Source organism: Hibiscus syriacus, unplaced genomic scaffold (assembly GCF_006381635.1).
Source record: "Hibiscus syriacus cultivar Baekdansim isolate YM2019G1 unplaced genomic scaffold, ASM638163v2 tig00002237_pilon, whole genome shotgun sequence".
Taxonomy (NCBI): domain Eukaryota; kingdom Viridiplantae; phylum Streptophyta; class Magnoliopsida; order Malvales; family Malvaceae; genus Hibiscus; species Hibiscus syriacus.
Genome location: NW_024061918.1, coordinates 9,664,514 through 9,687,609, shown reverse-complemented (window position 1 = coordinate 9,687,609; position 23,096 = coordinate 9,664,514). Strand labels below are relative to the sequence as shown.

The window sequence follows — 23,096 nt, the reverse complement described above, 5'->3', positions numbered from 1 at the left end:
ACCTAGGAAAAAGAAGAGGACAAGAAAAGATAGTATATGCACCTCTTTACATCAGGTACATATTAAAATTATGAGGATGAATTTTTCTTAAAGGGGGAGAATTATAATAACCCAAATTTTTATTAGTGAGAAAAATGTAAATTTTGTAAGTTTAGTGGCCAAAATATAAATTTGGGAAATGTTTATGTACCAAAGTGATAATTTTCCCAAATAAGAATTTTATTCCATAAATGAATAGTTGGATTTTCATGGGAATCAGATTTTTTATCCGAAAATTATGTTAAAAGGTATAAAGATTTAAAATCTGGTAAAAATATAGTAAATCAGATCGAATAGAAATTATGAAAAAATTTGAAGGATAGTTAATTAAGCTTAGAAATATTATTTCCACATTTTAAAATGAAGGAAAATAATATAGATCATTGGATTTGAGTATTTATTTTCATGTTCAATTTGGATCATTGGATGAAAAATGGCAAGACTGAAATTTTTGGAAAAATGCATGGGCAAAGTTGTAAAGGGTGAAATATTTTGTTCATCTTTGACTTTGGGAATATGATAAATAATTGGATTGGTATGGATGTAATTATCAAGTTTCATTAATGATAAAATTGTCATTTCCCATTAAATAACTTTTAAATTCATTTAGGTTTAAATAAATGACAAATTAGAATTAAACTAAGTATAAATTTCATGAAAGCTTGGTCTTCTTCATCCTTGCATGTCGTGAGCTCCAACCCTAGGTGAGAGAAAGTTTATTTTTCAGCAATTTTATTTGGTTTATGGATTAAAGCATGAAATAGAAACTGTTTTGTTTGAATAGCTCTATCATTTGGTACTAATATTGAATGCTAATCTTGCTTGAGTTCTTAGATCCCAAATTCTAGGGTTTAAAACATGTTAGGGTTTTAAGAAATCATGTTGGATTTTTATGTTGTTGATGTTGTAGAATCATTTCCAAGCTTTATTGACGTTTAAAACCACCTAGAAATGCTTCTAATGGATTCAACTTAACCTAAAATTTAGGGAAATTTTGTGATTTGATTTAATTAGATTAGGGGTTTGATTGTGGAAGCATTGAAATGTTGTTTAGAGGTGGAATCCATGCTTGAATCAAGTGAAAATATGAAATCCTAAGCTATATAGTGTTTGACCCTAAGGAAAATAATGGGTACAAATTATGAAAAATTTCCCATGGCTTAGAAATGATGTTAGGAATGTTCTAAAGCCTTATAAAAACTTTGGGACCATTTTGTAATTTTATGACAAATGGGGGACCTATTTAATAATTTTTAAAAGTTATAAGTAACTATGTAATTGTGCAATAATGTGTAATTGATGTTAGAATGTGAAAATTAACTATTTTGGAAAGTTAGAAAAGTTTGAGCACCAAATTATAATTAAGGAAAAATTTAGTGACTTAAGTCGGAATGGTGCAATTGTTGAGGTATTGGGTTGGAGATTAAATTTTAAAAATTTAATGAAGTTGTTTGTGTAAAACCCCAAATCATGAGTTAGTACTTCAAGCTTACCCGAAAACCATTATTAGAGCCCAAAAAGACCCTTTGAACTAGTTGGAGTAGTTAAGTAAGAATTGGGCTAGATTGGGCCCAAGTATTAGGCTTTTGGGGTATGTTTATTAAGAATTAAGAGTTTGAGGACATAAAATTTAATTATACTTTTTTTTTCAAATCATGAGCTAATCATTTTTATTTTATCATATATCAACGTGAACAATCCCATCACTAAGCTCACCAAACACTCTTACTTACCATCTTATCTTCTTCCCCCTCTATTGAAGTAAAGATTAAATATTCATGAGAATAATTAGTTGAGTTAAGTGAAGGTAAGAAATAAATTCTCTATTTCTAGAGCTTCATTTCAAGGTCCATATGTCAAGTTTTAAGATTTAAACCAAAAAAGGGTCTTAGTGGGGGTTTAAGAAATAGAGGATTATAGTTCGTGATTGGGAAATGATGAAGTTTGAGAAATGTTTTTAGACCTTTAGTAACCTCCTAAATAAGCTGGTCACATCATTTCTTTATGTATTAGTGAAAGATGTTAGAGAAGGGTCCAAAGCAAAGAGAAAAATGAAGTTAACTTTGACATGAATTGGGACTCTTTCTAGCTGCCAAGACCTTAAGGTAACACTCTCATGACCTTTTTATGTCAATTTTAAGCATTACCATGCATTTATGTAGCTTGCATTGGATTTGAAGGATTTAAGAGCATGATCATGGTAGATTTCTAATTTATGTGTTTTTAAGCTATGTGATGCCTCTCAATGACCTTAATAAACTTAAATAAGACACTAATAATGGTTGGGGACCTCCTTAGGGCCTTTAGGGTGTTTTAGAAGGGTTGAAATAGCTCAATCAGGGTATTTTTTGGTGTCAGTGTCGATATTGTAAGGGTCAATATTGGAAATGCTCTTATACAAGGCAAAATACATGAGTTATAAGTAGGAGCATCGACACTCATGCATAGGGTATCGATACTAAAAGATCGGTATTGATACCTAAGGGAAAGGTCTAGATACTAAAAATACCAAGGGTTGAGTATCGATACTCTCTATAGGGGTATCGATACTAACACTTTTCTGAAGGCTACTTTTAAGTTGTTGGTATCGGTACTTCAATGGGAGTATCGATACTATTGTGTCAGTATCTATACTGCTAAGTCAATATCGATACTACCTCATATACAAAGATAAGAAATATTTTGAAATTTAAAAACATGGTGTAGGTACCCAAACCACCCCTTTAATCCTTCAATGAGACATTAAATAAAAACAATATTAAAAATTTACATTTCACTTAGAAAACCCTAAAATTTAGAGAACCATAAGACATGCCTTGTTTGACATTCGGGAAACAAGACAGATACTCAAATCACACTAGAATAAGGAAACATTTGTATTCTAAGATATGGCAAGCTCTTAGATGGTGCATTAGGCACATATTTGCTAACTAGGCATATATTTCACGAGGCTCGATGGAGCAAGTTAGTGGGTGACGTTGTCTGATGTAGAATTCCAAATTTTCACCCTAGGTAGGATAGAAAATTGTTTTATGAGATATAGCCCCTGAACTGCACCATGATGCCTACCTTTTTACATATATTCAGTTAGCATATTCGTATGCTAACATGTTTGAATTAAGAATGTTTGAGTATGTTTTAAGTATGAACTTTTGAAGATGCATGTAGTTTAGTTTATTTATTAGTGTGGCACTAAGCTTGTGAACTCAGCGTTTGAAATTTGTTTTTGTGCACAAGTTAGGACCAGGTGCTTTTATCTATACCGACTATCATTAGCCGCAAGCTTTGGAGTATATCTCTAATTTTTCACTAGTGGCATGTATTGTAAATAAAACTGTATATGTCAGGTCGAAAATTAATGTTAGAATATTTTGTAAACTATAAACTCAAATATTTTGGGGTCTCCCAACTTGTAAATAATTTTTATGAATTTATGGTATTTTGTATCCTAAAATATGTATATATATATATGTATATGTATATATATATATATATATATATATATATATATATATACACAATTAATAATGTTGGTTTTAAATTATACAATTTTAGACAACCACTTCTATGGTCCATGTGACGTCATAGTTTTGATTATGGAATACTCACAGTAACCCTCATTTTTCTTATTCGTAGTATCAGAGCGTCAGGTTGTGTCCTTTCTAGGACCCTCGGGTTAGAGTCGAAAAATGTCTATATATGTGCATGCCTTTAGAACTTTGAGAAATAGTTTTGAGTATGGAATACTTATAGTAACCCTTATTTTTATTATTCGTTTCATAATATAAGTATAAAAGTTGATTAAGATCATATCCAAGAGGGTAGAGTAGAGAGTCAAGCATCTTTAACAGGAGACTCAGGGGATGTTTTCATCCCGGAAACTAAGTCGAAAGTCCCGGTAGACGTAGGGGTCTCGATGGAGTGACCTTCTTCAAAGATTTAACAGCTACTTTAAGACACATAGTGCGAGCCATTCCTAGGACTTTGGGCATGCCACCTCCAACACCTGAAATCCATCCCCTCTTATAGTACTACCTCAACAATCCCTGGTAGAGGACCTACACCGATATAAGACCACCAAATTCTTTGATTCGAGAGATGATGATATGTTTGTTGCGGATTAGTGGCTTAGGGAGACCCTCCGCACACTAAGAAAATTGCACCTGACTTCCAAGGGTAACCTGGAGTGTGTCATCTACTTGCTTAAAGGTGACTCCAAGGGTAACCTGACATACCGACATAGGAGTTTTTCTTATCAAAGTCTACATGAAAGTACATCAAGGAAGCTCACATAGATAATTTGAGAGATCAATTCCTTAAATTGAAGCAAGGTAACCGCTCGGTGATGGAAAATATATTACAATTTCTTTGGTTGAGTCGTTATCTACCGGATATGATTTTGATAGAGTATCACTGTTATAGGAGGTTTAGGGAATGCCTACACCTCGACATCCTCACTCATTTTACTGTCGACTCACCTAGGGTTATTTTTTCTGAATTGGTATATAAAGCTAAGGTAGTTGAGAGAGTTATGGGGATGAGAGCTAGAGCATCTAGCACTGTTCCAAAGAATAGTCAGATGTCAACGGAGTCTTCCAGACCTGCTCAGATGTTAGCAAAAAGGACCAAGGATTCTAAAGGTTTATGGAGAACGCCGACAGGCTGATCCAGAAGACGGGGCCAAAGTTTAAATTGTGGGGATAGATCAGGGTCTCCCGTAGGAGACCGTTGGTGACCACATCAGTGGCTAGTTCTGGTGGATCAGTGAGAGCACAATATCCTGACTGTCACACTTACAGAAAGAAACATCTGGGAGTATGCTATTTTGGGATAGTGGGATGTTATTGTTGTGGCTCTGTTGTTCATTTTATCTGAACTGTCCCGAGGCGTAGGGAATTGCAATAAGTCATACACATAGATCATATCAGTCAGTTCCGAGGGGAAGGTGACCATCTAGAGGGGCAGTTATGATTTTGGCTAGCATGGTAGAGGTGCAGTCGGGTCTGTAGCCGGGTCTGAGTCACACGTAGTTTCTAAACAGAACGCCATGAGATCTTATGAGGAGTACAACCCATTAGATGTGATTTCAGGTATATTTACCATGTTTTCCATTTTGATTACAATATTAATAGATCCAGGGTCTATGCATTCTTACATATGTTATGACCTAGCTTAAGATAGAAAACTCCCAGTCGAAAACCTAAAGATAGGGGTTAGAGTGTCTAGTCGTTAGGGTTGGACGTTCTAGTCGATAAGATCCATCGTCAGTTGAATAAGTTAACCATCAAGAACAAATACCATTTCCCTATAATAGATTACCTTTTTGATTAATTGAAAGGGTTGTGTTTTCTCAAATATAGAACAAAGATCAGATTATTACTAGTTGAAAGTTAAGGATGTCGATGTAGCAAAGACGGTGTTTAGGATAAGGTACGACCATTTTGAGTTCCTTGTGATTTTGTTTGTACACACCAATGCTTCAGCGGCATTTATGGTTTTAATAAACCGCGTTTTCCACCTGTATTTAGACTAGTTCGTGGTGGTCTTCATAGATGATATATTGTTGTACTCATGATCTGAAGAAGAACACGACTGACACTTTTGTATAGTTTACAGACTTTGCGACCGTCAATTGTATATTAAGTTTCGAAAGTGTTAATTCTGGCCGAAGTATCCTTTTTGGGATTAAGTACATGTTTACCCAGAAAGAATTGAATTTAAGATAGTTTAGGTAGGTAAAGTTGTTAAATGATTATGATTGCGTGATTGCCTATCACAAGGGAAAGCAAATATAGTGGATGATGTGCTAAGTAGGTAATTGATGATAGACTTGAGGGCCTTGTTATAAAGGTTGAGGTTGTCTGAGTATGGAGGATAACCAGCGAAACTTTGAGTATAGCCCGAGTTAGTGGGTGAAATCAAGAGGTTGCAAGGTCTAGATGATCACTTGAGGGCTCGCATAGAACAAGTTTGCTAAGGTGAAACTCCAGATTTTTAGTTAATAGATGGAGATGTAATATACTTTATAGGTCAATTATGTTTACCCACTGTTGAGCCTTCACGTAGCAAGATCCTTCATGAACCATATTGTAGTTCACTCTTAGTGTACCCGGGGAGCAATAAGATTTATCAAGAACTTCGACCGTTATATTTTTGGTTGGGTATAACAAGAGAAATATCTGAATTTGCGACAAAATGTTTTGTATGTCAACAAGTTAAGGTGAAACATCAAGTTCTTTAAGGGTTGCTTCAACCGATTTAATTTCCTTAGTGAACATGAGACAGAGTGACTATGGACTTTGTAACTGGGCTACCTTTGACTAGATAAAAACATGATGTTGTATGTGTTATTATAGAACGATTAACCAAGTCGGCTCACTTTCTCCCAGTACGGATGGATTTTACCCTAGAGAGGTTAGCACAGTTGTATATCTATGGAATATTAAGATTATATAGGGTTCTAATTTTGATCATATCTGATAGGGATCCTCGTTTCACTTCTTAGTTGTTGAAGGTTCTTTACCAATCTCTAGGCACCAAGTTGCATTATAGTATTGTTTTTCATCTTCAGACGGATGGTCGGTCTGAGCATGTTATTCAGGTTCTCGGAGACATTCTTAGGTGCACGGTTGTGGAACATGAGGGAAGTTGGGATGACCTTTTGCCGCTTTGGAGTTTGTGTACAATAACAGATAACAGTCTAACATCCAAATGGAACCGTACGAGGCTTTATATGGATGCATGTGCAGAACTCCCCTATGTTGCATTGAACTTAGGGAAGGGAAGTTAGTGGGTTCTGACTTGATTAGAGAAATCGAAGAAAAAGTTCTGTTAATTCATAATATGTGAAAAGAGGTGTATGATAGACAAAGGTCGTATACGGATTTAAAGCGTAAATACATGTAGTATGTTGTGAGTGACATGGTATTCCTTAAAGTATCTCCATGGAAAAAGGTATTATGTTTTAGGTGCAAAGGAAAGCTATCCTTGCACTTTACAGGGCCATACAAAGTTCTTGAAATAATCGGACCCGTAGCATGCCTGTTAGCCTTGCCTCAGGAAATGGAACGTATCCACAACATGTTTCACGTGGCTATGTTAAGAAGATATCGTTTCGACCCTTCCGATATTCTACCTATAGAGGAAATTAAGTTAAGCCAAGATAAGATATGTGAAGAGAAGTCGATTAAGATTTTAGCAAAGGATGTCAAGGAGCTACAAAGCTAAAATATCCATTTTGTACTATAGAGGAATGAAGAAGCCACTTAGGAAATCGAGGAAGATATACAACTTTGATATCTGTATCTTTTCTACATAGGTAAATTTTGGTGATGAAATTTTTTATTAAGAGGGGAGAGTTGAATCGCCCCAAATCCTAGGTTAGTAGTTAGAGCTGACCCAGAACCCTTAATTAGAACCCAAAAAGATACTTTGAACTACTTGGATGTAGTTAAGTAAGAATTTGGCTTGATTGGGCCCAGAAAGATCTTTTGGGTAAGTTTATTAAGAATTAATAGTTTGAGAAGCTACAGTGTAATTATCTTTTCTTCAAATCATGAGCTACACCCCCTTATTTTATCAGATATCAACGTGAACTACCCCATCACTATGCTCACAAAACACTCTTCCTCACCATATCATATTCTTCCTCCCTCTAATGAAGCAAATATTAAATCTTCAAAACACTAAAGCATAGTTAAGTTAAGTGAAGGTAAGAAATAAATTCTCTATTTCTAGAGATTCAATTCAAGCTCCATATGTCAAGTTTTAAGGTTTAAAGAAAAAATAGGTTTTAGTGGGGTTTATAAAATAGAGGATTATAGCTTGTGATTGGGAAATGATGAAGTTTGAGAAATGTTTTTAGACTTTTAGTAACCTCCTAAATAAGCTAGTAACATCATTTCTTTATGTATTAGTGAAAGATGTAAGAGAAGGGTCCAAAGCAAAGAGAAAAATAAAGTTAACTTTGGCGTGAATTGGGACTCTTTCTAGATGCCAAGACCTTAAGGTAATACCCTCGTGACCTATTTGTGTCAATTTTAAGCATTACCATTCATTTATGTAGCTTGCATTGGCTTTGAATGATTTAAGAGCATGATCAGGGTAGATTTCTAATTTATGTGTTTTTAAGCTATATGATGCCTCTCAATGACCTTAATAAACTTAAATAAGATACTAATATTTGTTGGGGACCTCTTAGGGCCTTTAGGGTATTTTATAAGGGTTGAAATACCTCAATCAGGGTATTTTTCGGGTGTTAGTGTCAATATTGTATGGGTCAGTATTGATATTGTTCTTATACAAGGAAAAATACATGAGATTTAAGTAGGAGTATCGACACTCATGCATAGGGTATCGATGCTATAAGCTCGGTATTGATACCTAAGGGAAAGGTCTCGATACTGAAAATTATAAAATACCATTTTGGTATTGATACTCAAGGGAGTATCGATACTAAGGGCTTAGTATCGATACTCTCTATAGGGGTATCGATATTAACACTTTTCTCAAGGCTACTTTTAAGCTTTTGGTATCGGTACTTCAATAGGAGTATCGATACTATTGTGTCAGTATCCATACTGTTAAGTCAATATTGATACTACCTCATATACAAAGATAAGAAATATTAGGAAATTTACAAACATGGTGTAGGTACCAAAACCACTACTTTAATCCTTCAATAAGACATGAAGTGAAAACAATATTAATGTTACATTTCACTTATAAAACCCTAAAATTTAGAGAATCATAAGACATGCCTTGTATGACTTTCAAAAAACAAGATGGATACTCGAATCACCGTAGAATAAGGAAACATTTGTATTCTAAGATATGGAAAACTCTTAGATGGTGCATTAGGCACCTATTTGCTAACTAGGCATAAATTTCCCAAGGCTCGATGGAGCAAGTTAGTGGGTGATTCTGTCTGATGTAGAATTCCAAATTTCCACCCTAGGTATGATAGAAAGGTGTTTTCTAATATGTAACCCCTCAACTACACAATGATGCCTACCTTTGTACATATGTTCAGTTAGCATATTCGCATGCTAACATGTCTGAATTAAGAATGTTTGAGTATGTTTTAAGTATGAACTTTTGAAGATGCATGTATTTTAGTTTGTTTATTAGTGTGGCACTAAGCTTCTGAACTCAGCGTTCAAAATTTGTTTTTATGCACAAGTTAGAGCCAGGTGCTTTTTTCTAGACCGACTATCATCAATCGCAAGCTTTGGAGTATATCTCTAATTTTGTACTAGTGACATGTATTGTAAATAAAATCGTATATGTCAGGTCGAAAACTAATGTTAGAATATTTTGTAAACTATAAATTCAAATATTTTGGGGCCTCCCAACTTATAAATAATTTTTATGAATCTATGTTATATTGTATCATAAAATATGTATATATGTATATATACAATTAATAATGTTGGTTTTAAAAGATACAATTTTGGTCAACCACTTCTATGGTCCATGTGACGTCATAGTTCGTCGGTCTTTGGGTTGTACAAGAATAGGATGTTATATTTAGTGGTATCAGAGCGCCAGGTTGAGTCATTTCTAGAACCCTCGGGTTAGAGTCGAAAAAGGTCTATATATGTGCATGCCTCTAGAACTTTGAGATATAGTTTTGAGTATGGAATACTCATAGTAACTCTATTTTTTTTTTCATAATATAAGTATAGAAGTTGATTCAGATCATAGCCAAGAGGGTAAAACAGAGAGTCAATCATCCTTAGCAGGTGACTCAGGGGACGAGTTCATCCCAAAAACTAAGTCGAAAGTCCCGGGAAGCGACCTTCTTCAAAGATTTAACAGATACTTTAAGATAAATAGTGCGAGCCATTCCTAGGACTTCGGTCATGCAACCTCCCCCACCTTACCTCCATCCCCTCTTATAGTACTACCTCAAGAATCGTTGGTAGAGCGCCTACACCGATATAAGACACCAAATTATTTGGTTCTAGAGATGATGATATGTTTGTTGCGGATCGGTGGCTTAGGGATACCCTCCGCACACTCATAAAATTGCACCTGTCTTCCGAGGGTAATCTGGAGTGTATCATCTCCTTGCTTAAAGGTGACGCCATTAACTGATAGGAGACAGTCGATCAAGTTATGGAGCCTAAGATGCCGACATAGGAGCTTTTCTTATCAGAGTCTAGAGAAAAGTATATCAAGGAAGCTCACATAGATAATTTGAGAGATCAATTCCTTTATATGAAGCAAGGCGACCATTCGGTGATGGAATATGTATTACAGTTTCTTTGGTTGAGTTGAGTCGTTATTTGTCGGATATGATTTTGACATAGTATCATTGTTATAAGAGGTTTAGGGAATGCCTACACCTCGACATCCTCACTCATTTTACTGTCGACCCACCTAGGGTCTTTTCTGAATTGGTACATAAAGCTAAGGCGATTGATAGAGTTTTGAGGATGAGAGCTAGAGCATCTAGCACTGTTCCAAAGAATACTCAGATGACAACGAAATGACAACGGAGTCTTCGAGACCTGCCCAGATGTTAGCAAAAAGGACTAAGGATTCTCAAGGTTTATGAATAACCCCGACATGCCAATCCAGGGGACAGGGCCAAAGTTTAAATTGTAGGGACATATCAGGGTCCTATAGGAGATGGTGACCACATCAATGGCTAGTTCTGGTGGATCAGTAAGAGCACAATATCCTGAATGTTAGAGTTATAGAAAGAAACATCTGGGAGTATGTTATTTTGGGATAGTGGGATGTTATGGTTGTGGCTCCCTTGATCATTTTATCTGAGACTGTCCTGAGGTGCAGGGAGTTGTACTAAGTCAGACACAGAGATCAACTCAATAGTTCAGAGGGGTAGGGGACCCTCTAGAGGTGGTAGTTATGTGTCTTTCTAGATTAGTTTAGGTGCAGTCGGGTTTGAGTCGTACGTAGTTTCTGAACAGCACGCCATGAGAGCTTAGGAGGAGTACAACCCATTAGATGTGATTTCATGTATATTTACCATGTTTTCCATTTTAGTTACAACATTAATAGATATAGGGTCTATATATTCTTATGTATGTTATGACCTAGCTCAAGATAGAAACCTCCCAGTCGAGAACTTAAAGATAGGGGTTAAAGTGTCTAGTCGTTAGGGTTGGGCGTTCTAGTCGATAAGATCCTTCATCAACTGAATAAGTTAACCATCAAAAACAAATACCCTATCCCTAGAATAGATTACATTTTTGATCAATTTAAAGGGCTTGTGTTTTCTCAAAGATAGATCTAAGATTAGGTTATTACTAGTTGAAAGTTAAGGATCCCGATGTAGTAAAGACAGTGTTTAGGATAAGGTACAACCATTATAAGTTCCTTTGATATCGTTTGGATTCACCAATGTTTCAGTGGCATTTATGGTTTTAATGAACCGCATTTTCCACCCGTATTTAGACTAGTTCGTGCTGGTCTTCATAGACGATATATTGTTGTACTCAAGATCTAAAGTAGAACACGACCGACACTTTCGTATAGTTTACAAACTTTGTGAGACCGTCAATTGTATGTTAAGTTTGGAAAGTGTGAGTTTTGGTTACCCAAAGTATCCTTTTTGGGATTAAGTACATGTTTACACAGAAAGAATTCAATTTAATATAGCTTAGGTAGGTAAAGTTGTTAAATGATTATGATTGTGTGATTGACTATCTCAATGGAAAGAAAATATAGTGGATGATGCGCTAAGTAGGAAGTTGATGATATATTTGAGGGCCTTGTTACCAAGGTTGAGGTTGTCCGAGTATGGAGGATAGCTAGCAAACATTCGTGTAGAGCCCGAGCTAGTGGGTGAAATCAATAGGCTGCAAGGTTTAGATGATCACTTGAGGGCTCGCATATAATAAGTTTGCCAAGGCAAAGCTCCTAGTTTTGAGTTAAGAGATGGATATGTATTAAACTTTATAGGTCGATTATGTGTACCCACAATTGAGCCTTTACGTAGCAAGATCCTTCATGAACCATATTGTAGTTCGCTCTTAGTGTACCCGTGGAGCAATAAGATGTATCAAGAACTTCCACCATTATATTTTTGGTTGGGTATGAAAAGAGAAGTATCTGAGATTGTAGCAAAATGTTTTGTATGAAAACAAGTTAAGGCGAAACATCAAGTTCTTTAAGGGTTGCTTCAACCGATTTAATTTCCTCAGTGGAAGTGGGACAGAGTGACTATGGACATTGTAATCAATCTACCTATGATTAGATAAAAACATGATGCAATATGGGTTATTGTAGAACGATTAACCAAGTGCGGATGGATTTCACCCTAGAGAGGTTAGCACAATTATATATCTGTGAAATATTAAGATTACATAGGGTTTTTATTTTGATCATATCCGATAGGGATCCTCGTTTCACTTCTTGTTTCTTGAAGGTTCTTCACCAATCTCTAGGCACCAAGCTGCATTATAGTAATGTTTTTCATCCTCAGACAGATGGTCGGTCTAAGCGTATTATTCATGTTCTGGGAGACATTCTTAGGTGAACAATTGTAGAACTTGAAGGTAGTTGAGAGGACCTTTTGCCGCTTATGGAGTTTGCGTCCAATAACATATATCAGTCTAACATCCAAATGACACCGTACGAGGATTTGTATTGATGCAAGTGTAGAACTCCCTTATGTTGGATTGAACTTAGGGAAGGGAAGTTAATGGGTTCTGACTTGATTAGAGAAATCGAAGAAAAAGTTAGGTTAATTAATAATCTGCTAAAAGAGGTGTATGATAGACATTGGTCATATGTGGATTTAAAGCGTAAGGACATCGAGTATGTTGTGGGTGACAAGGTATTCCTTAAAGTATCTCCATGGAAAAAGGTGTTCTGTTTTAGGTGCAAAGGAAAGCTATCCTTGCACTTTATAGGGTCATACAAAGTTCTTGAAATAATCGGACTCGTAGCATATATTTTAGCCCTGCCTCCATAGTTGAAACGTATCAACAACATGTTTTACGTGTATATGTTAAGAAGATATCGTTTCGACCCTTTTGATATTCTACCTGTACAGCAAATTGAGTTAAGCCATGATATGATATATGAAGAGAAGACGATTAAGATTTTAACGAAGGATGTCAAGGAGATACGAAGCTAAAAGATCCCTTTAGTGAATGTGCTAGGAGGAATCACGGTATACAAGAAGTCACTTGGGAAATCGAAGAAGATATACATCTTCGATATCCTTATCTTTTCTATGTAGGTAAATTTTGGCGTTGAAATTTCTTATTGGGAATGGAGAGTTGTATCGCCCAAAATCCTAGGTTAGTAGTTAGGGCTGACCAAAACCCTTAATTAGAGATCAAAAAGGTTCTTTGAACTACTTGGATCTAGTTAAGTAAGCATTTGGCTTGATTGGGCCCAAATATTCAGCTTTTGGGTAAATTTATTAAGAATTAACAGTTTGAGTACCTAAAGTGTAATTATCTTTTTTTTAAAGCTAAACCCCCTTATTTTATCAGATATTAACGTGAACTACCCCATCACTAAGCTCACCGAACACTCTTCCTCACTATCTCATCTTCTTCCTCCCTCTAGTGAAGCAAGATTAAATCTTCAAAAGATTAAAGCATAGTTAAGTTAAGTGAAATTAAAAAATAAATTATCTATTTCTAGAGATTCAATTAAAGCTCCATATGTCAAGTTTTAAGCTTTAAACCAAAAATAGGTTTATAAAATAGAGGATTCTAGCTTGTGTTGGGAAATGATGAAGTTTGATAAATGTTTGAGACTATTATAAGTCTCTTAAATAAGCTAGTAATATTATTTCTTTATGCATTAGTGAAAGAAGTAGGAGAAGGGTTAAAAGCAAGGGGGAAAGAGAAGTTCACTTTGGCATGAATTGGGACTCTTTCCAATTGCCAAGACCTTAAAGTAACACCCTTGTGACCTTTTTATGTCAGTTGTAAGCATTACCATGCATTTATGTAGCTTTCATTGGCTTTGAAGGATTTAAGAGCATAATCATGGTAGATTTTGAATTTATGTGTTTTTAAGCTATATGATGCCTCTTTATGACTTTAATAAACTTAAATAAGATACTAATAATGGTTGAGGACCTCCTTAGGGCCTTTAGGGTGTTTTAGAAAGGTTGAAAATGCTTAAACCGAGCATTTTCGATGTCAGTATCAATATTTTATGGGTCAGTATCGATATTGTTCTTAAACAAGGCAAAACTACATGAATTTTAAGTAGGAGTATCAATACTCATGCATAGGGTATCGATATTATAGGCAATATCAATACTCATGCATAAGGTATCAATACTATAGGCTCGGTACCAATACTTGAGAAAAAAATCTCGATACTGTAAATTCCAAAATACCATTTTGGTACCAATACTCATAGGAGTATCGATACCAAGGGATTAGTGTCGATACTCCCTCTAGGGGTATCGATACTAACCCTTTTCTCAAGGCTACTTTTAAGTTATTGGTATTGGTACTTCAGTGGGAGTGTCAATACTATTATGTCAGTATCGATATTGATAAGTCAGCATCGATACTACCTCCTATAGAAAGATAAGAAATATTAGGAAATTTAGAAACAGGGTTGAGGTATCCAAACCAACCCTTTAATCCTTCAATAAGACATCAAGTGAAAACAATATTAAAAAGTTACATTTCACTTAAAAACCCTAAAATTTAGGGAATCATAAGACTTGCCTTGCATGACGTTCGAGAAACAAGATAGACACCCGAATCTCCCTAGAATAAGGAAACGTTTGTATGCTAAGATATGGCCAACTCTAAGATGGTGCATTAGTTACATCCTTTCTAACTAGGTGTACATGACTTAAGGCTCGAAAGAGCAAGTTAGCGGGTGACACAATCTGATGTAGAATTATGGATTTCCACCCTAGGTGGGATAAATGGGTGCGTGAGCTCCGAGATGTAGCCCCTCAGCTGCACCATGATGTCTAACTTTGTACGTATGTTCAGTTAGCATATTTGTATGTTAACAAGTCTGAATTAATAATGTTTGAGTATGTTTTAAGTATGAACTTTTGAAGATGTATGTAGTTTAGTTTGGATATTAGAGTGGCACTGAGCTTGTGAGCTCAACGTTCAAAATTTGTTTCCGTGCGCAGGTTAAGACCAGGAGCTTTTATCTAGACCGAGTAGCATCAGTCGCCAGCTTTGGAGTATGTTTCTATTTTTGTACTAGTGGCATGTATTATAAATAAAATCGTGTATGTCAGTTCAAAAAGTAATGTTATAATATTTTATAAACTATAAATTCAAGTATTTTGGGGGCTCCTGACTTTTAAACAATTGTTATGAAGTTATGTGACTCTGTATCGTAAAATATATACACACGCACGCGCATACACACACAATTATTTATGTTGTTTTAAAATTATACAATTTTGGTCAACCACTTCTATGGTCCATGTGACATTATAGTTTGTTGGTCTTTAGGTCATACATGATTAGGATGTTCCAGTTTGAGACTTGAATTGAATAAATAATGGCAAAGGACCATTATGAGTAAAAAAGAAAAGTTAAGATGAATTCTAAAAGAATTCGTAAATAGTAGTATTTTTAGTATTATTATTGTGTATAAAATGTTAGTAAGAATAATAGCATGTATTTTATATTTGTATGCTCTATGTATTTATGCTTGTGTAGATCGTGTTCAAACTTGTGATACAAGCAAATCGAAAGGCAAGGAAAAAGTTGAAGAGTAATCGGATAAGGCAGAATAGTGATGCATACCAGGTGAGTGCATTTTGCTATGTACTTATATGATATGATGAAGACTTGCGATGAGTCAACCTCGAGTGTTTTAATAAGCATGTTTTTAACGCGTTATGATATATTTTCATAAAGTTTTATGAAAATGATTTTATAAAGGATTTTAGGGTATAAGTTGCCCTAAAATAAATGGATGTGTTTTTATAATATTTTAGCATCTATTGATATTTATGAATAAATGGTCAATCTTCAATTTGGATATAAAAGCTTGTTGTATGTACATTGAGAGCCACAAGTGGACTTGGTAAACATTAAGTAATATGGTCATCGATCGATTATGTTTAATGCATTAGCATATTTTTGTATTAGTACATTTGAGTACTCTTGGCACTAAGTGTGCAATGATGGTGTTCATGAATATTTGAAGTTGTGAATCACCATTTCGATGTATTAGTATAGTGTTGTTGTGTACTATGATACTTATACTTCCGTTTGGCACTTAGAAGCATTTTACATACCTTGCATTCTCATCTGTCATACATTGGGCTACAAATAGTCTTTAAATAGTTTGATTGATAAATATGTTATGCATATGAAGTAATATTTCGCAGGTTATGAGACTAAATGTTTGGCTTAATAAGTCAATTTTATGGGGGTGTATATTTATAGGATTTAAATCGTGTTTTGATCTTTTATAATATACTTTTGTTTTTCTTAATGCCTTAATTTATTATGCCTCACTAAGTGAATACTTATCGTATAATGTTTCACGGGTAGGTGATAGAGTACAATCGAAGTGAGGAGTGCAGCTGATATCATATGTCAAGGGTTGCCTCATCAGTAACAGTATGACATCTCTAGATGTCCTTTTGATATTACTAGTTGGTATGTACTTAGTTATGTTATGATGCTCTGGTATCAGTAACAGTATGACATCTCTAGATGTTCTTTTGATATTACTAGTTGGCATGTACTTAGTTAAGTTATGATGCTCTGGTAGGAATAGTTGAACTATGTTTTGTGGTATTATATTTATATATGAACTTAAAACACTATCTGATAGAAATAAACAATATTTTATATCTTAATAGTTCAATGATGGTTTATATATATAATATTATTAATCGTATTATTTAAAGAAACAAAATTTTTAATTTTTTTGAATCCGAAAATTGTTTTAAGAACATGTGACATCTCTGACTCGTGTTCGGGACATATACGGGAAAGAGGTGTTACAGGCTAAGTTACTTATTAGCCTAATATCTGACTCGGGTTCAATACTGAGTAAGGAAAATTTAATCGTTTTTATCACTGTTCCCCTCAATTCCCCTTATATTAGAGGGATGACTTGTACGTCCTCAGTTCACTAGTTTTCTCATAGTACATTATTCCTCTTTTTCATAATCTGATTCGCTTAATGTATCGCTTATCGGTATACCATCTGGAACAATCCTTCATTCTTAGTCACCGATATGCTACTTCGGTCGTAACCCACTTCTAAGTGTGTTTTTAGGCACCTTTTGTCATTCATGTCCCTCATGGACTAAGTTATACCGTTACGTGTCGTCCTTAACTAATACATGCCTTAAAAAAGTCAAATCAAACCGTCTGAAATGAGTAGTATATATACCCTACAAGTAGTATCGATACTCCTATATCAAGTATTCGATACCCTTTGAGTATCAGTACCAAAAATATCCCCTATTTTACAAACATTCCTTCCAATGTTGATATTGTTACCCTCAATATCGATACTACTCATTAGAGTATCGATACTCCCCTTATAAAATACCAAAAAATCATCTCAATTCATCCAGTATCAATACTATTCATCCAACATCGATAGTCAAACCCATAACTGCCTTGTTTAAGCTCAAGAAACACCCAAATAACCCAAAGGTCTTAGTTTGTTTCCTAATAATGTTCTAACGCTTAGGGGCACTACTTAGAGTAATAAAGTACCATAAAAACACATGCTTTACATTAAAAATGTTCTCTATTGCATGAATTAAGAATAAACCCTAAAATGTTTATATACTCAAATTTTAACAAATCTTCATCCTTATGAAACCTTAGTACCACAAAAGATTATAAATACACTATTTTGCTGTTAGAAACCCGAAACCAAGCTCCTTGCTTAACCACAATTACTTCCTTTAAGATTGGTTGATTATTCCCCCTTTATATATTCAAACATGAATTACCAAGCTTTGAATCATCAAAACAAAGTTGATAGAGGGTTGGTAATGAAATAAAGCTTAAAAGTATCATGAAAAGGCTTAAGGAACTTACCCTTAGCTATGGCACTTGGAGATGAAAATGAGAGAAGAAAATGAGAAGGAATGAATGAAGATGAGAACATGAAGGAATATAAAAGCCTCCTCATCTTTACAAAAAGGTGAAATCACATATTTAGTCCTCCCTCATCTTTCTACTATTTAAAAATCCTCTTTTTCTAGCTAATTGGGTACAATACCAACCAAATTAAGCCCAAACTTGTTCCAACGACTTTAATTACAAACTTCACGTAGTCTACGCACCTCTCAGTGAACCCGAAACTACTAGCCCGGAGTTTAGGGTGTTACATTAGTCTTTTAATTTTATATTTTACTCTATTTAGTGTTTTGACTACAATTAGTTGTAAATTCTTTCTTTCCACCAATGTTTTGACTCATTTAAACCCTCATCAATATTTTACCCTCAAAATGCATCCTTAAATATATAATATTGTAAATATATTTTATAATTTTAGATTATGTTTGATATATTACATAACATTATAATATCTTTATCATCCTATCTTTATCATCTTTGCCTTTTGTTTATCTTTATTGTCTTCATCTTAATCTTTTGTTTTTGTCTTAATTTTTCCAGAAACTTTCCCCAATTCAAAACCTTAAATTATGATAAACACTAAACATCTTCCATCTCGCTCTTTAAATAAATCTAAGATCTATGGGCTTGATTCTTCAACTTCGCGAAACATTTATCACTCCACTGCAATCTCCTATCACTTGGTATCAGGTTTTGATTGATTCTTGGAGAGAATCAAGCAATTTTGCTTGTTATTGCTCACATAAACCGCCAAGGTAACCCAATAGAGCTAGTTTACAACGATTGATCAAATTCAGGTTCTTTTTTAATATTTTTAATTTTTATTCGATTATTTCTTTTTAGTTTGCTATTATTTATCAAAACGAAAAGAAAAAAAAAGAAAAGCGAAAGGAAAAAAGAGAAAAAAAAAATCTAGAATATCAAAAAACAATTCTAAAAAATACAAACGAATGAATATGGATATGAAATTTTACAGGTACAATCATCGTCCCTAAAAAGATCTTCAATAAAAAAACCATGTCAATCAAACACTACCAGCCCAATCAAAAGCATTTTTCATATTTTGAATAACAGATTTAGATCTCTTCGTTTGACAACTTTTCAGAATACTCTAATCAAAGAATTTGGGTCTTAAATTTTACAAGAATATTATTCATCCCAAGATCGACCTCCAGTCAAAATATTAGGTCATACAAACACCAAAAACCTCTTCAAACTCATTGATCAAGAAAAGTAAACATATTTAAGGTTCTTCATTTAAAAAATTTCAGAAAATTCTACTGAATGAATTTGGATTTGAAATTTAGGGTTTTTCAAAATGCTGAATATTAATCAACCACCACTATAGCAAAACAGAGCTTTAGCGACTTTTTTTATCCTATAGCAGCGTTTTTAAGCACTGCTAAAAGTAATCGCGGCGATAGAAAAAACACCGTAAGAAGCGTCAGCCATACCAGCGTTACTAAAGTTAGCGGCGTTTGAGAACAAAAAATGCCACAAAAGGTCAAGATCTATAGCGGCGTTTTTAGAACAAACGCCGTAAAAGGTCGGGATCTTTAACGCGTTTGTTCAAAAAACATCGCTAAAGGTCAGATCTATAGCGGCATTTTTAGAACAAACGCCGCAAAAGGTTGACGTCTATAATGGCATTTTTTGAACAAACGCCTCAAAAGATCGAGATCTAAAACGACATTTTTGGAACAAACGCCACTAAAAGTCAGATCTATAGCAACATTTTTCAAACAAACGCCACAAAAAGACAGACATATAGCGAAGTTTTTTCAATACAAACGCCGCTAATTACCTTTCATTAGTTAATATTAATTTATTTTGCATATTTAATTTATGCTCTACAACACCTAAATTTAATATCATTTATCTTTATTTAATTAACAACCATAAATTTTAATCAAGACACAAACTTTAAATCCATAATAAGAAACTTGAAATCCATAACAAGAAACTTGAAATCCATAACAAGAAACTTGAAATCCATAATAATAAATCAAAGTTTCAATTACGTAAAATATAATGTAGTTCAACATTGTTAACTAAAATAAACAATAATAACACCTAAGATGGGAAAGAACAATTTGTAGTCTATACCACACAAACAGACCATTTACAACCAGCACTTGCAGTGAACTAGTGATAAAACTCAAAGTTCTCGTCATACAGAAAAGGGGAAAGAAGAAATGCGTTACATTTGGAGGTAGCCCACTGTTGTACTCCTCAAGCTTAACCAATTCATGGCCTATCAACCTCGCCATGTCCTAGAACAGGAAGTTTGAGAAAAGTTAGTTAAATCAAATTGTATAATTAACATAGTTAGTCGAAATCCTAAAATTATCGGTCACAGAAAACCTAGTGACATTAAATAAACCATTCAAGTAGACAAATATGAGCACTTTGAAAGCAATGTTTAAAATAAAGGAGAGCATAATTCATGGAACTGTTATAAACATAGAAAAGGGTCGTACTTGTTCCTAATTAAGATAAACAACAGATACAAAAGTTTGTTACCTTTGTTAATGGTGAATTTTCCACAAGGAAGATAAAAGAAATCTTACAATTTTCTTGTTTTAATATAATATCAAATGAATATTATGAAATACAAGCTACTTACCAAAATTAACTATAATTAATTATGATTATGAAAGATTAGGAAGAAAATAAAAAGTCAATGCTCATCACTTGAAGCATCGATTTCCATCTAGATCTCGCTGAACCATTTTGTTATTGATGCACATATATTTATAAATAAGAGAGATGGACAGAATGTATACACATTCTCTTATGTTTAAATGCATATTTCTTTATTTTAATGAACCAGAACACTATAAAATACCTGAACAGTGGCTTTCAATCCAAAAGCTTTAAGTGTGATCATTAACTATGTTAGGATTCCCCGCCCACTTTAATGATGCACATATATATAGTAAGTTGCACGGGCAGGGCACCAATGATAAGTTAAAATAGCATGAACAAGAAAGGAATTCATACTCAAAAATGGCAATGATTTGGCTACAATGAAGCATTAGTAAAGGAGTTTAATGCTTACAGTAAGCACTGAATCTGGAACCGCCAAGACTGTCAAAGGAAAGTAAGCAACAACCTACAAGTCAACAAAGAAATATGAGTTGAAAGGAAAAACGATATGATACTTTTATTCACAACTAATCAGTTGAAAAATGTCTTGACAGCAATGAACAATATATATTTCGTTTATTAGATTGGTACAATAGCAAATCAAATGTAATGCATAAAGTAAACAAAAAAAATAGATGCTAATGGAAGCGTAAAGAAATTACAGGAGAATTTCAATGTGACTTACAACACAAATGGACCCCAAGGTCCAAGGTCCTTGTCAACCCATAACAGAAAATCCTTCAGAATCTGCAAAGAAAACTTGTTTTCATCAACATAGAGGGAAAAACCAACTGGGTAACTGCACTAACATATAATATTTTGGAAAGCTAGGGAGAACCGAAATCCTTAAGGATTCATGACCCTACTTAATCTTGTATTCCTCATAAATATTTACCCCAACTTTGCCATTTGTTTTAGTTTCAGAAATGGTATACAATTAGCTTGTTTTACATTAGGTTCAACAGTAGAGCCTTGGATGTAAATTAATCCTCAAAACGTACTAACAAAATCACAAATTTGCACTTATAACATCATGCACTAAAAATCATGAATATGAAGTAATGTATACAAACAGCCCCCAAAATGCACCACATAGGTAACCTCGACATTCAAATCTTAATCAATACAAACACCCAAAAATCAACAAGAAAAACGAAGAAACAAGAAAAACCCAGAAAATCTTGTAAAAAAAGGAACAAACTTACCCGGATTAAAAAAACCCAGAGAATCAACAAATAAATCAAATTATCAATCCAAAAGGAGAAAACAAGAAGTACCCAGATCAGAAAACCAAAAGAAAAAGGCAAAATAAAGAATAGACAAGAGAAAAGAAATATACCCATATCAAGAAAACGCGTAAAAAGCTAGAAAACCCAAACCTTTTCAACGGGGGAGGGTGAAACAAGCGAAAACGATAGCAGCAAGGAGGAGAAGAAGAGTAATTCTGAGAGAGGAGCCCCAGGTGAAAGCCATTGACAACCTGCGACGCCAAGGCCTACACACTTCGTCATTGTTGTTAATATCGAAGATTTCAGGTTTAAACGATGAACGAGCCCTCAGTCCTCCTATGGTTGCCAAATTTTGGGAAGTAAGAAGTAAATTGAAAGAGAAAAGTGGGATCTTCTGGCTTTGTGTTTAGTTTCTTCCTTGAGCGGTTTTAGTCGAGGAAACACTCGAATGATTTTGGGTATCTGTCTGATTGCGTTTATTGCAAATTTTCAATCGCTTTATTGGCGTTTTTTCCCACAGATAAACCATTTTTTTCGCGTTGCTTAAAGTGAGATCGGCGAAGAAACAGCAAATTCAACGAAGAGAAAGTGAGATCGGCGAAGAAGCATCATATGGGTTTGGGTAAACGACGGGAATGAAAAAATAGGTTAAGGGGGAAAATGAGAAAGGGTTAAAGGGTAAACACCAATAAAGTACTAGGTTTTAGCTGTGTTTGTCTAAAAACGCCACTAAAGTAATACGTTTTAGCGACGTTTATCTAAAAACACCACGATATATGTATTCTATTGCGGCGTTTGTTTAAAAACACCACTAAAGAACGTTTTTATGGCGGCGTTTGTTTACAAACGCCACTATAGTACTTATCTTTAGTGGCGTTTGTCGAATAAACGCCACTAAAGTACGAGTTTTAGCGGCATTTTTGCATAAAACGCCGCTAAATTACTAGGTTTTAGCGGCGCTTATCTAAAAACACCACAATATATGTACCCTATTGCGGCGTTTGTTTAAAAACACCACTAAAGAACGATTCTATGGTGGCGTTTGTCGAATAAACGCCACCATAGTATGAGTTTTAGTGGCATTTGTTGAAAAACGCCGTTAATGTTACCATTTAGTGGCATTTTGGATATAAAC

General features: G+C 34.5%; 1 long non-coding RNA gene across 1 annotated transcript; it reads right to left on the bottom strand.

The window, feature by feature from the left end:
* Positions 1-20,254: 20,254 nt before the first annotated feature.
* LOC120141529 lies at positions 20,255-21,486 on the bottom strand. Its single transcript, XR_005517774.1, has 3 exons — positions 21,418-21,486; positions 21,145-21,198; positions 20,255-20,356 (listed from the first exon to the last, which is right to left on the bottom strand). It is a non-coding gene; the product is annotated as an uncharacterized LOC120141529 (long non-coding RNA).
* Positions 21,487-23,096: the final 1,610 nt, after the last annotated feature.